The sequence below is a fragment of the Takifugu rubripes genome, chromosome 12, assembly GCF_901000725.2.
Source record: "Takifugu rubripes chromosome 12, fTakRub1.2, whole genome shotgun sequence".
NCBI lineage: Eukaryota > Metazoa > Chordata > Actinopteri > Tetraodontiformes > Tetraodontidae > Takifugu > Takifugu rubripes.
Genome location: NC_042296.1, coordinates 3,504,068 through 3,514,852, shown reverse-complemented (window position 1 = coordinate 3,514,852; position 10,785 = coordinate 3,504,068).

The following is a 10,785-nucleotide window of genomic DNA, read 5'->3' as shown; positions in this document are numbered from 1 at the left end:
TTGGCCTGGTCTGTATCTCTTCCTTCCATGGGAGGCGTGGGCACGGTGGCATGACCCGAAAATGTTCAAGATCAAAAAGTGACACACAAAACTACAGCAATGTAAGGAGAGAAAAACAAAATGGACCAACAGTTAAGATACCAGCTAGCTAGTTACCCATAGCTTGCTGGCTGGCTGGCTGGATGGATGGATGGATGGATGGATGGATGGATGGATGGATGGATGGATGGATGGATGGATGGTACATTTCTCCTATATTATTGTAGCTGCAGGGCTAAAAATGTCTTTAGCTCCGCAGGCTGTGAATGCCATTATGTCGCTAACTTTTACAAGCAGCACAACGCTTCACCAAATGGTCGCGTTTTACTTCCTTAAGTGAACATTTTTGGGGGCTCACAAATAAACAGGTCGTGGCCTCAGTAGGTTCCCTAAAAAGCTGTCTGTACGTTAAGTTTTATTACTTGATCGTAGTTCTTCGCCAGACGGCCGTTCGGCGGTAGGCTAGCAGAAGGCAGGATGAAAGGGATCATTACTGGAGGAAGAGACAAGACAGATGACGACCGGAGAGAGACAGATGGCGTGAGGAAGCGATAGAAACTGAGGCAGACTGAAATATCCTGTGCGGAGATGTAGGGACATTTCCTCTCCGTGTCTGCAGTGAGGGCGCGTTTGTTTGGATCTACGGACAGATTCCTCCCAAATACAGCGTAATATCTCCTTTCCTGTTCTGCATCGGACAGTCCAGAAACATCGTAAAAGTCCTGTTCTTCACTCAGGAACTTCAAAATTTTTCTTCTTCCAATTTTACTGTTCTTACAGGACATCTGAAACTCATGGTTCTAAATGAGATGCAATCCCCGGGACTCTTGTGCTGAGCTAATATTAGCCGAAGACCTTGTTTTAGTTGATAAATTCCAGACATGAGCGATTCACAGAGGACAAATATCTAAAATAACACAGGAAACGTGTCATTCTCATGTGAAACCAGCTATTCTTGACGACGGCTTGGTTCCAGAGAACAAGTGTCACATGTAGCAACTCTGTTTTTACGTTATATTTCGGGAGAAAATTAGCGCATGATTAGCAAATTAGACTCATTACTGAATATCAAAGCTGCACCAGGACGAGAACTCATCTCAGGTGCAGCTACTTAAATATCTGAGCTTTTCTTTTGAATCTGATATCTGCAGATCAGGCTGCAGGCATGTGGAGCTGTTTCACATTAGACAAGGCAGCTAGTTTTAGTTCCGCTCCACCATCGTCATCATTTTAAAAAAGCCAGAAAATCTAGAAAAGGACGAGTTGATGGTAAAGAAATAAGTATATTTCTTGATGATCAGGCTGAAATCATTCCTGGAGGACATGAGACAAAGCTAAGAAGATAGAATCTGCCAGATTCTGGTGACATCTGTCAAGGCTAAATCGATTTTTATGTCCATCCGATGGGTAAAAAAAATGTGAAAAAGCATATTTAGGAATTTATGGAGACGGGATTTCAGCCTCGCAGGCCTGAGCAGGTCAACCTGTAAAGTTTACTTAACAAGGGGAATGTTTGGTGGGGAAAGGGGAGAGATCGCGGCGGGCGCCTTCAGCTAGCTCGCTCGATGTCCTGTGTAATTGTGCAGCAGGTGAGTGTGTTTTGTTTTCTAGTTGTGGTGGAAAATCATTTGTGTCTCTGTCCGTCTGTTCCTGGTTACCTTCCAACCTGTGCAAAATGTTTACTCCCGAGAATGAAAAGGATAACTCTCCACCTCCACCACCGTTCCAGGAGACATCTGGCTTGTGTTAAAGGAGCTTCAGTGTGTGTGTGTGTGTGTGTGTGATAATCATAGAGAAGTGTATTGTTTCACTGTCTGACTGTCTTTTCTCTCCCGTGGGGGAAGTCAATCACAGTGAATTCCACACACACAAGCCACAAAAATCCCGACAAATAACAGTGAAACACACACACACACACAGACGCACTACGCAGGGCTCTCTGTGGTGTGTGCGTGTAGGTGGATGTTCTTTTTAAACTTCCTCTTCTCTTATGAGGCCTGCGATTCATAATTTAAAGGCAACACTGCAGATCAAACATGGCACAAATACGACCTTCCTCTTTCTGCCGCTGGGAAAATGTTTAGTTTCGATAAGTCACCTGTGGACGTCACGACACCCACCTGTTGTCTCCTCCAAACACCACTTTATAATCCCCTTGGGGATTAGTGGCATCAACTATTGGCGCTGTTAAAGATCCAATTGCGCTAGGCTACCGAGCACCCCGGGAGTGAGCTGTGGGGGGGGGGCATAAAACTGCCAACATATGGTCATGTGACAGGAAGGGAAATCCTTTGTGTTGTCTCTTGGAGGTATCCACTCTCCACACAGATCCTGGAGTAGAATTAGGCTAATTTAATGCTAATTTTATTGTTATGAAAACAGTTGCAGGAACCTTTGATCTCAGGAACATGCTAGTGCGCTAATATCTCCTGCTGAACCGCTGCTGGTCCACATACGCCGAAAATGGGAGTTTGATCCCATCATGGATCATTCCGCTCACGGCTGGTCTTGTCTTCTCCGGTCCCTGGTCCTGTCCTTCCTCCCCTGTCCCTGGTCCTGTCCTTCCTCTCCGGTCCCTGGTCCTGTCCTTCCTCTCCTGTCCCTGGTCCTGTCCTTCCTCTCCTGTCCCTGGTCCTGTCCTTCCTCTCTGGTCCCTGGTCCTGTCCTTCCTCTCCTGTCCCTGGTCCTGTCCTTCCTCTCCGGTCCCTGGTCCTGTCCTTCCTCTCCTGTCCCTGGTCCTGTCCTTCCTCTCCGGTCCCTGGTCCTGTCCTTCCTCTCCTGTCCCTGGTCCTGTCCTTCCTCTCCTCTCTTTAGCTGTTCCTCCCTCAGCCAGGTGTGATGAAGAAGCATTAAATTCCAGGAAGGCCCAATACAGCAGAGCTCACAGAGGACAGAAGACACCTGACCCCCCCTTCCTCACACACACACACACACACACACACACACCCTGGGGGACAGCTTTACCTGACAAGAAAAAAATAATCCCAGGAACTGTTTGATTCCGCAGGGCTGCGGAGGCGTTCCTGGGATTTTTGCAGAAAACATAAATCATCGTTGCCTCTCATTAATTTACTGTCCAAAGTGGAGAAAGACAAATCTAGTAAGATGTTCTGACAAGTCCAATTACAGACGATGTGTTGGCTGAAGCTACCTCAGTGATACTGACAGTAAACGCTGACATCGTTGACTGACAGCTTAATGGCACCAATTAACATCCAGCGGCTACACATTTATTATAATAATAATAAATAATGGCGACACTCTCAAACATGTTTGCATCATGTTTCACCTGCCGACGAGGACACGACGATGCCTGTGCTGGCTTCTGCACAGCAGCATTTTTCTGGCCCTCTTCTGAAAATCAGAGGCCGGTAATTCAATGATTCAGTGAACGTAGCAAGTCTGAAAAGTGATTTAATCCATTCCGAAAGTGCAATTTCACACTTCTCTTTTCATGTGAGCGATCTGGAGGAACCTTTTTCTTCCATTTCTGCTTTGGCCTGACAGCTCATTCTCCCACCTTTTCCATATGATGGTGGAAAAACAACTCTCCCGTCATCCCTAAAACGCTTCATTCATTCAGCCCCACCTGGATTTAAAAGAAAAGGGATCAGCCCAGTAAGGTTGGGGGGGGGGGGGGGGGGGGGGGGGGGGGGGGTAACCTCCTGCCATGTCTCAACATTGGAGCATAAACAAGCCCGTGTTGCCTTCACGGCCCCCTTCGTTCAGGCTGTCGCTCCATCTTCTGCTGCACACACGAATCACTGCGCACATTGTGCTTCTGTAGTCACAATTTTCCTGCCGGAGGAACACACATGCACACTCACACACACCGCTGTTCTGCAGCTCTTAAAGCAGCAGGGTTTGACACGTCACACCGGTGCTCCATTATTGTTTTGTTTTGGGTTTTTTTTTAAATTATTTTTGGCGTTACGTCGTGTTACGATTGATAATGCTTGTTTGCTGGCAACTTAACACCCCCCCGCCACACACACACACACACACACACACACACACACACACACACACACACACACACACACACATCAATACACGCGGCGGAATAGACTCATCAACAGTCACCGGAGAGTGTCCTGAAGTAACTGAGTCTGCCAGGGCGTCCCTGAACGCCGCAGGACGCGCTGTTCACGTCCCCGGTGTGGCCCCAGCCGCACTGACTCAGCTCAGTAATGGGCATCAAGGAGACAAAGCCTGCATGTGGCAGGTCAGACTGAAGCTGGTGCACTGAGTCACCGTGTCAGGGAACCCAACGCCACACGGACACACTCCTTTTTTTATTTTGTCATGTGGGAAAAATGAGACGCGGATGGAAATCCGTCAACTTTTCCATCTTCATTCATGTGTGCTGTGCTGCCCCCAGATCAGCTGTTGTGTCCCTCTCTGAAGCTGATGTAAGATATTTATTCATTTTGTTCCGTAAACACACGATAATGAACACCAGCGAAATTGGATGAAAACCTGAACGCATATCTTGCATTAGAAATGTACAAATCCTTGAAAGGCCCAGAATAAAAACATCAGCGATTAAGATCTGAAACGCTACGATGATGCAAACGAAGCTACAAGGTTACAAAAACGACGCTGGCGATAAATGATGCAGCGTTCAAACACACATCGCCAACTGTTTTCAGATGTTTGAAGAACTGAAGCCGTTCCAGTTCGAGGTGTTGAGACAGTTCTGGTCCGCGTTCCCCTCCGCCCCGATCCACCGGGGACAGATCTCCAAGAACGGGTTTCTTTGAAAGTCTCAAGCGCCAGATTCAATCACGTCCCTCCATGACGACACGCTTCCGTCGCAACTCCGAGACAAACTTCATGAATATTAACCCCCGTTTCCAACATCCTTCAAAACTGATGAAACGCCGGGAAACGCAGGGCCCTAATTTTGGCGGCGACCCCCATCTGCTGTTAACGGGGCGAAGCCGGGCTTTCATCTCCCTCCTGTGAGTCGTAGCGCGATCGGATCATGAAAAGCGGCGGCTAATTTGCGAAGAGTGACAGTTCGGTCGTGGCTGGCTGAATAATAAGGGTTTATGCGCGCACAAACATTTCTCCCCCCTTTTGCTGCTTCCTCTCCCTCCCCCCGGCCTAGCCCAGCGAGTTCCAGTGAGCGGGAAATAATTGGTCATCCCTTTCATCATGGGATTATGAAAATAAATCTCCTTTTGGAGCGGCGCAGCGCTAACAGTCATTGAAATCCTGTTACATGGGGTATTATCCTGCAATTAATTGCTTTTACCCAACGCTAAGCCCTTCTCTCCCTTGTGCTCGTGCGCTTTGATACATTTCTGACAGCTTGATTCACTCTGGTAAGACTGTGGGAGTTAGCATACTTGCAGAGGGGTTCGCTAACAAATAGTCTCCCCCCGCCTGAATCCATCTCCTGCTATCGCCACAAGTGTCATTAATAATCATCCGGCATCCTTAAGCGCTGGCTGGAGGATGTGTTTTGGAGCCTTGCCCGTTGAAACGAACGAGAACTGACGCGTGTTAAAATTGGGCGCCTCGAACGCAGCGTAGCTTCCATGGAGCTAAACCTCCAAATGGATCCAGTGACCCACAGAGAAAGGGGCAAGTCATATTATCTCTGCTTGTCCGTATGAAAACAAGATGGCCGCTTATTGTTGTTGTTTCGCTCTCGCTACCACGGCCTGTGTTGTACAAAGACCACACAAAAAATGTAAATTGCACAATAGCAGCATTTCCAGAAATCTACATCAGCCAATTCCGTGGATAGGACTCATTTAGGGCAACAAAAACTAGGCAGAAGTGCGTCCCAGTGGAAACTTAGAGCTTCCAAAAACAAATGGAGGGCGGCGTTACGCTCTTTTAGTTGTGTATCATCAGGGCCCAAATGTCAACTGGCTCCGCCCATTTGATTCCAGCCCCGTCAGCACCGCAGTAGCAATAGCAGAAAGTTTGTAATTCAAGAGCTCACATGTTAGCATATTCCGTTGACATCAAAGTGAAAGTGCTTAGCTTAGCATTAGTATTTACAGCGAAGCACCGGCAGATATTTCTCGGCTTCATCGTCCACACTTCAAAGCCACAGAACCTCTTTTTGGTCCTCAGCTGAGCAACACATCGGCTCTTTGTTTCCGTTGCTCAATCCGCATTTCTCAGTGACATCATGGGCTCGGCCCGGGCCTGACGGAGACAGCTTGCATAACCTCACTGACAGGCTGGTGACAGTGTGGCGGTGACGTCTGCAACACACACACATGCAGATACAGTTGCCATCCACTTCCCATTAGCGGCAGGAAACCCCCTGAGTCATCCTGGAGCGGCGCTCTGAGCGTAAGTGAAGGTTTTCAGTGAAATCATGTGTCGCTCCTGTCAGATGGAGACGTGGCCTTGAAGGGATCTTTGTAGCTGAAGGAGGAAGTGAGATGAGCGTTTTAGTGAAATGCCGCACATGAGACTGGGAGACGGACACCAGTCCCACACTTTTCCATTTTGACTTCCTTAAAAGGAACTCGATAATCAGGAGTTTTGTTGCTTTTCCTTTAGTATGTTTAAAGTGTTTTGCTGTCACAAACACACACAGAGAGTTGGAGATTTAGCACTTAACTTAAAACAAATATTGCACATTTAGGATACCACAAATGAGCTAAATGCTTTTACTGGTGCTACGTTAATTTGCTAACAGTTCCACATACACAGGCGAGCCCCAGTATCTTACGTCTGAGCAGTTACAGCCAATGTTCAGAGCCCATTCCTTCATATTTGGGAACATCTTTTCCGGTTTTAAGATGGGGGAATTCCACTATTCCACTTTCTTCTCTCCCAGTGTTCTCCTACCCCCTACCATCTGCACCCTTAGCCACGCCGGGGAATCACAGGCAGGGCAGATACAGTACGTGCTGCTCAGCGTGCCAGAGATCATGCAGCAGTGTGCCGAAAGATGCCCGCGAGCCTGAGGTTGCTGAACTCTGTTCTGTAGCTCTAAATATAGTAAATATACCCCGCCGCAATATAATGTGATCTCACAAGACCAAAGACAGGAAAAAGGTTTAAAATGCTGTCAAATCAAGAGTTCCACACAATAATCTTTGGAACAGATTTAGCTTATAATGGCAGTTTAATGCAACATTGAATGACTTCTAAAGTCATGTGGTTTTAAGTCCATGTCTTTAAAACAATAGTGTTCTCCTATCGAGCAGAATCCAAGTCTGTGACCAATATGAAGCACAATCAGTGTTCAAGCACCTCAGAATCTCACCCTGTCCACCGTTGGTGCTGCCTGCTAGCAGCATCGTAAAAAAAAATGATGGGCACCTTGTGCAGGCTGACCTAGGGCAACGTTTAGCATTTGAGATATCATAAAAAGTAATGAGAAGTTTTAGGAAATGAAATTAAAGTAAAGTTCTTTATTCCATGAATGTACTCCCCCCCCCCACCACCACCCCCTGTGAAGCACTTTCTGCTGATGCAAAACTTTTTTTAAAGCTATTTTAAGGAGATTCCTCTAAAGTGAAACCCGTCATAAGTGGAAAAACAAAGAACAGACTTGTTCCCATCTGGTCACTGTATCATTGGATTAGCGTGAAGATGATGCGCACCAGGCTGAGCTCAGCAGCTCTCAGCTGCAGCCTGGAGAGCGAAGACGGTTCCAGAGATGCGTAGAATCGAGATTTATGTCCAATTGCACGGAGGCCCGGAGTCAGAAATGAAGATCTGAGAGAAGAAACATGGCCTGAGACATGAGCGGGATGGGATAAATGACAGGTGGATCCATTTGACTGACTTCAAACCGCAGTATGTGTGGAAGCTGAACCCATCACTGACTGTAGCAGCTGTAGCACCGATAGCTTCCTGATAGCATCGACTCCGTGTCCGGTTGGTTGATTTACGACGTCTTTCGCAGCTACAGGACATGAAGGGTATTTGCGAAGAAAAATGTCTTCCTTGAGAACATTATCGCGTATTTAAAGTAGAGGTTCGTTATAAACCTGTCTATTCTGGGCTACCGTAGAAACATGGCTGAGCAACATTCCCGCACCCGTTTCAACATTCATGTAAATATCTCAGTCCCGTGTGAACCGAAACACGGCCATTAGCAGGGTGAGGTCATTATGACCTTTGACCCTTCACTAATGTATTGTTCTTGCAACCGATCCCCGCCCGCATGTGAGCCTTTGATGTCAGTGAGTCATGAGATTCCAGGGTTATTTGCTATTATTGCATCTGTGGTGTGCTCTGCATTTATTTTTGTTCTTGCGTTAAACTGAAAGTGGTAGCGATGACCGGCCCAATGCGCCAAATTCTACTTTCAGCCTAAGTTTCTCACAAGACCTTTAGGGAAGTTTATTGTGCTGAATGTGCACAAACATGGCAACTCCCTTGTGTAAGAACAAATGTTTTCAATCACTGGTGAACAGCACATCGGAATTCTCATGTAGGGGCAATTAGCGGTCATGCGATGCGACCGTACGGCAAGAAAAAGTCCCGCGGCCCCACCGAAGCGAAGAAGAAACATTCAACTTGTCGGGGATCCAGGCTTTGATTTTTCCTAAAATCCCACTCGGCCTAAGGAGATCAAAGCGAGGTTGATGGACAGATTGGGATCACTCGCGAAGGAAGGCAGAGGGTTTTCAGCCAGACCACAATCTGGAGTCCATCCGCATGAAACAATCCGCTGCTCCTGGTTTGATTGATTATCCTTGGGGGTCGGCCAGGGTTGTGAAAATAAAGAATGCGCTCGCTGCAGTTGGTTGTGGCGCGCCGATGACTAATATCTGGAGGAGGCCCAAAGATTCGAGTTCCCGATGGACGTGATATCTGAGATGATGTCAGAATGTGGAGCTTTGTTTTGGTCTGACGGCAGAAATCTTTGAATGGACGACATGCAGAGGATATCCCTCCGTGTTTACCGGGCACGTTTTGTCCGAGCGTTTTGTCTCCCCTCTTGTCATTCCCGACTAAACAATTGCTCATACTGTGAGAGACGTCCATCAACTCCACTGGGGATCATCTCTTCGTGCACACCAAATGTCACCAGTGTTGTGGTCAGTTTGAAGGGGGTCAGTCCAACAGATGTTACTATCTCAAGCACCCATCACCCCTTCTCCTCATCCTTTACCTGCCATCAGCAGTAGAGATTCCCCACCCTGGCCCTGCTCAGGGTTTCTACCTGTTAAAAGGCAGTTTTTCCTGCCACTGTTGCAGCTTCTGGGGCCAGGCTCTGCATTTCCATGAAGCACTGTTTGTAATCGACGCCTTACAAATAAAGTTGTATTGAATTGAAACAACAAAAGCGTCAGCCTCGTTCACCCAAAAACAATGAATCAACCACACAATTAATAAAAACATGCTGCTTTTTCACCTCTGATATTCATTGCACCTAAAGACATTTAGTTCCTGTTAGCACTTGGCTAGCAGTCAAGTGACAATGAGGAAGTTTCCTTGTCTGTTTTTTTCCCACAAATATGTCATCATTGCGGTGATTTTTTTTAAAAAAACAACGACGTCATTCATGTTAATAATATTTACTCTGTGACAAGCTAACACCTGCGAGGCTAATTAAATATACAGCTCCAATGTCTGGCTGTAAAGATAACAGCAATTTTGACTTCCCTACCATCCATTAGCAATGGGCAAATTTACTAGCAACTGGTAACCAGATTTGCAGGTTAAGTAAATCAATCAGTCTGAGTTTTACTTCTGTGAAGTCTGAGGTCTACTGGTAACATGACGAGTAAACATATCCAAGTGTTGGAGCTCAGAGGAAGTATAATTAGCTGTTGGCGTTCAGCCAGATCGGACTCAACTATTCTCCGTGCAGATCAATTCCCAGGCCCTCTTTGCCGCTCCTGGCGGTGGGTGACTCAGCTAATAAGAACAAGACTATGCCTTCCATACTGGGTTCCCCTATGGCTCACTGGTGTGCGGTTCTACAAAAACGCTGGTTAAATACCACGCACATGTGCACAAAAGTGGATTAGCATACAGGCTACACACCAGCTCTGCTGCAACACACACAGTCACTTTTTCCACGCGTCCACTGTAGCATTACCATCCACCTTCCTTAGCTCTGCCTTCCATACTCCCGCAGCTACCCTTCCCTCCGCCTATGAGATCGACCCTAATGAACAGGAAAGAAAGGAAACCTGCTCCGCCGCATGACAAACAGCCGCTCGCAGGGACGCGCTGATCAGCTGGTGAGTCACCGCCTTCACAGGACGACCACGGCAGGAAGCCAGAGCGGCGGGGGCCTAAAAATAACAGGGCCATCACTCCGATGGAATCCGCCGCTCGGTTTGGACGGGCCCAGGTGACCTTTGAACTCTTAAAGAAGGGACGGAGGGAAGAAGCGTCCATTTTCAACCAAACCATGGAGGAGGGGGGTGGCAAGTGTTGCACAACAGACACACAAGAGTCCACATTTCTAATAATTACCCCACATCAGCTGGCGGTGACAGTGGGCTCATCGTCTGAGGAATGTTTTAAAGTGACTGCACTGTACTTTACCCTTCAATTTCTCTTATTACATTAAGCAACAGTTCATAGTTCACTGATTATACTTTTGTTTCAGGAATCTTGCATAATTGCAGAGCATCGGCTTGTTGGTGATGAGTGTCGGGTTTCCCAGCTGGCCTGGAATATTTTTATGTGAATTTATAGGCTTTATGGGGTGAGTCACGTCCACGTACAACAAACAAACCCAGTCAGGGGAAATGTTTTGCTGTTCGTGTTGGAGCTGCGTTGGCACGGATCAAACTCAGC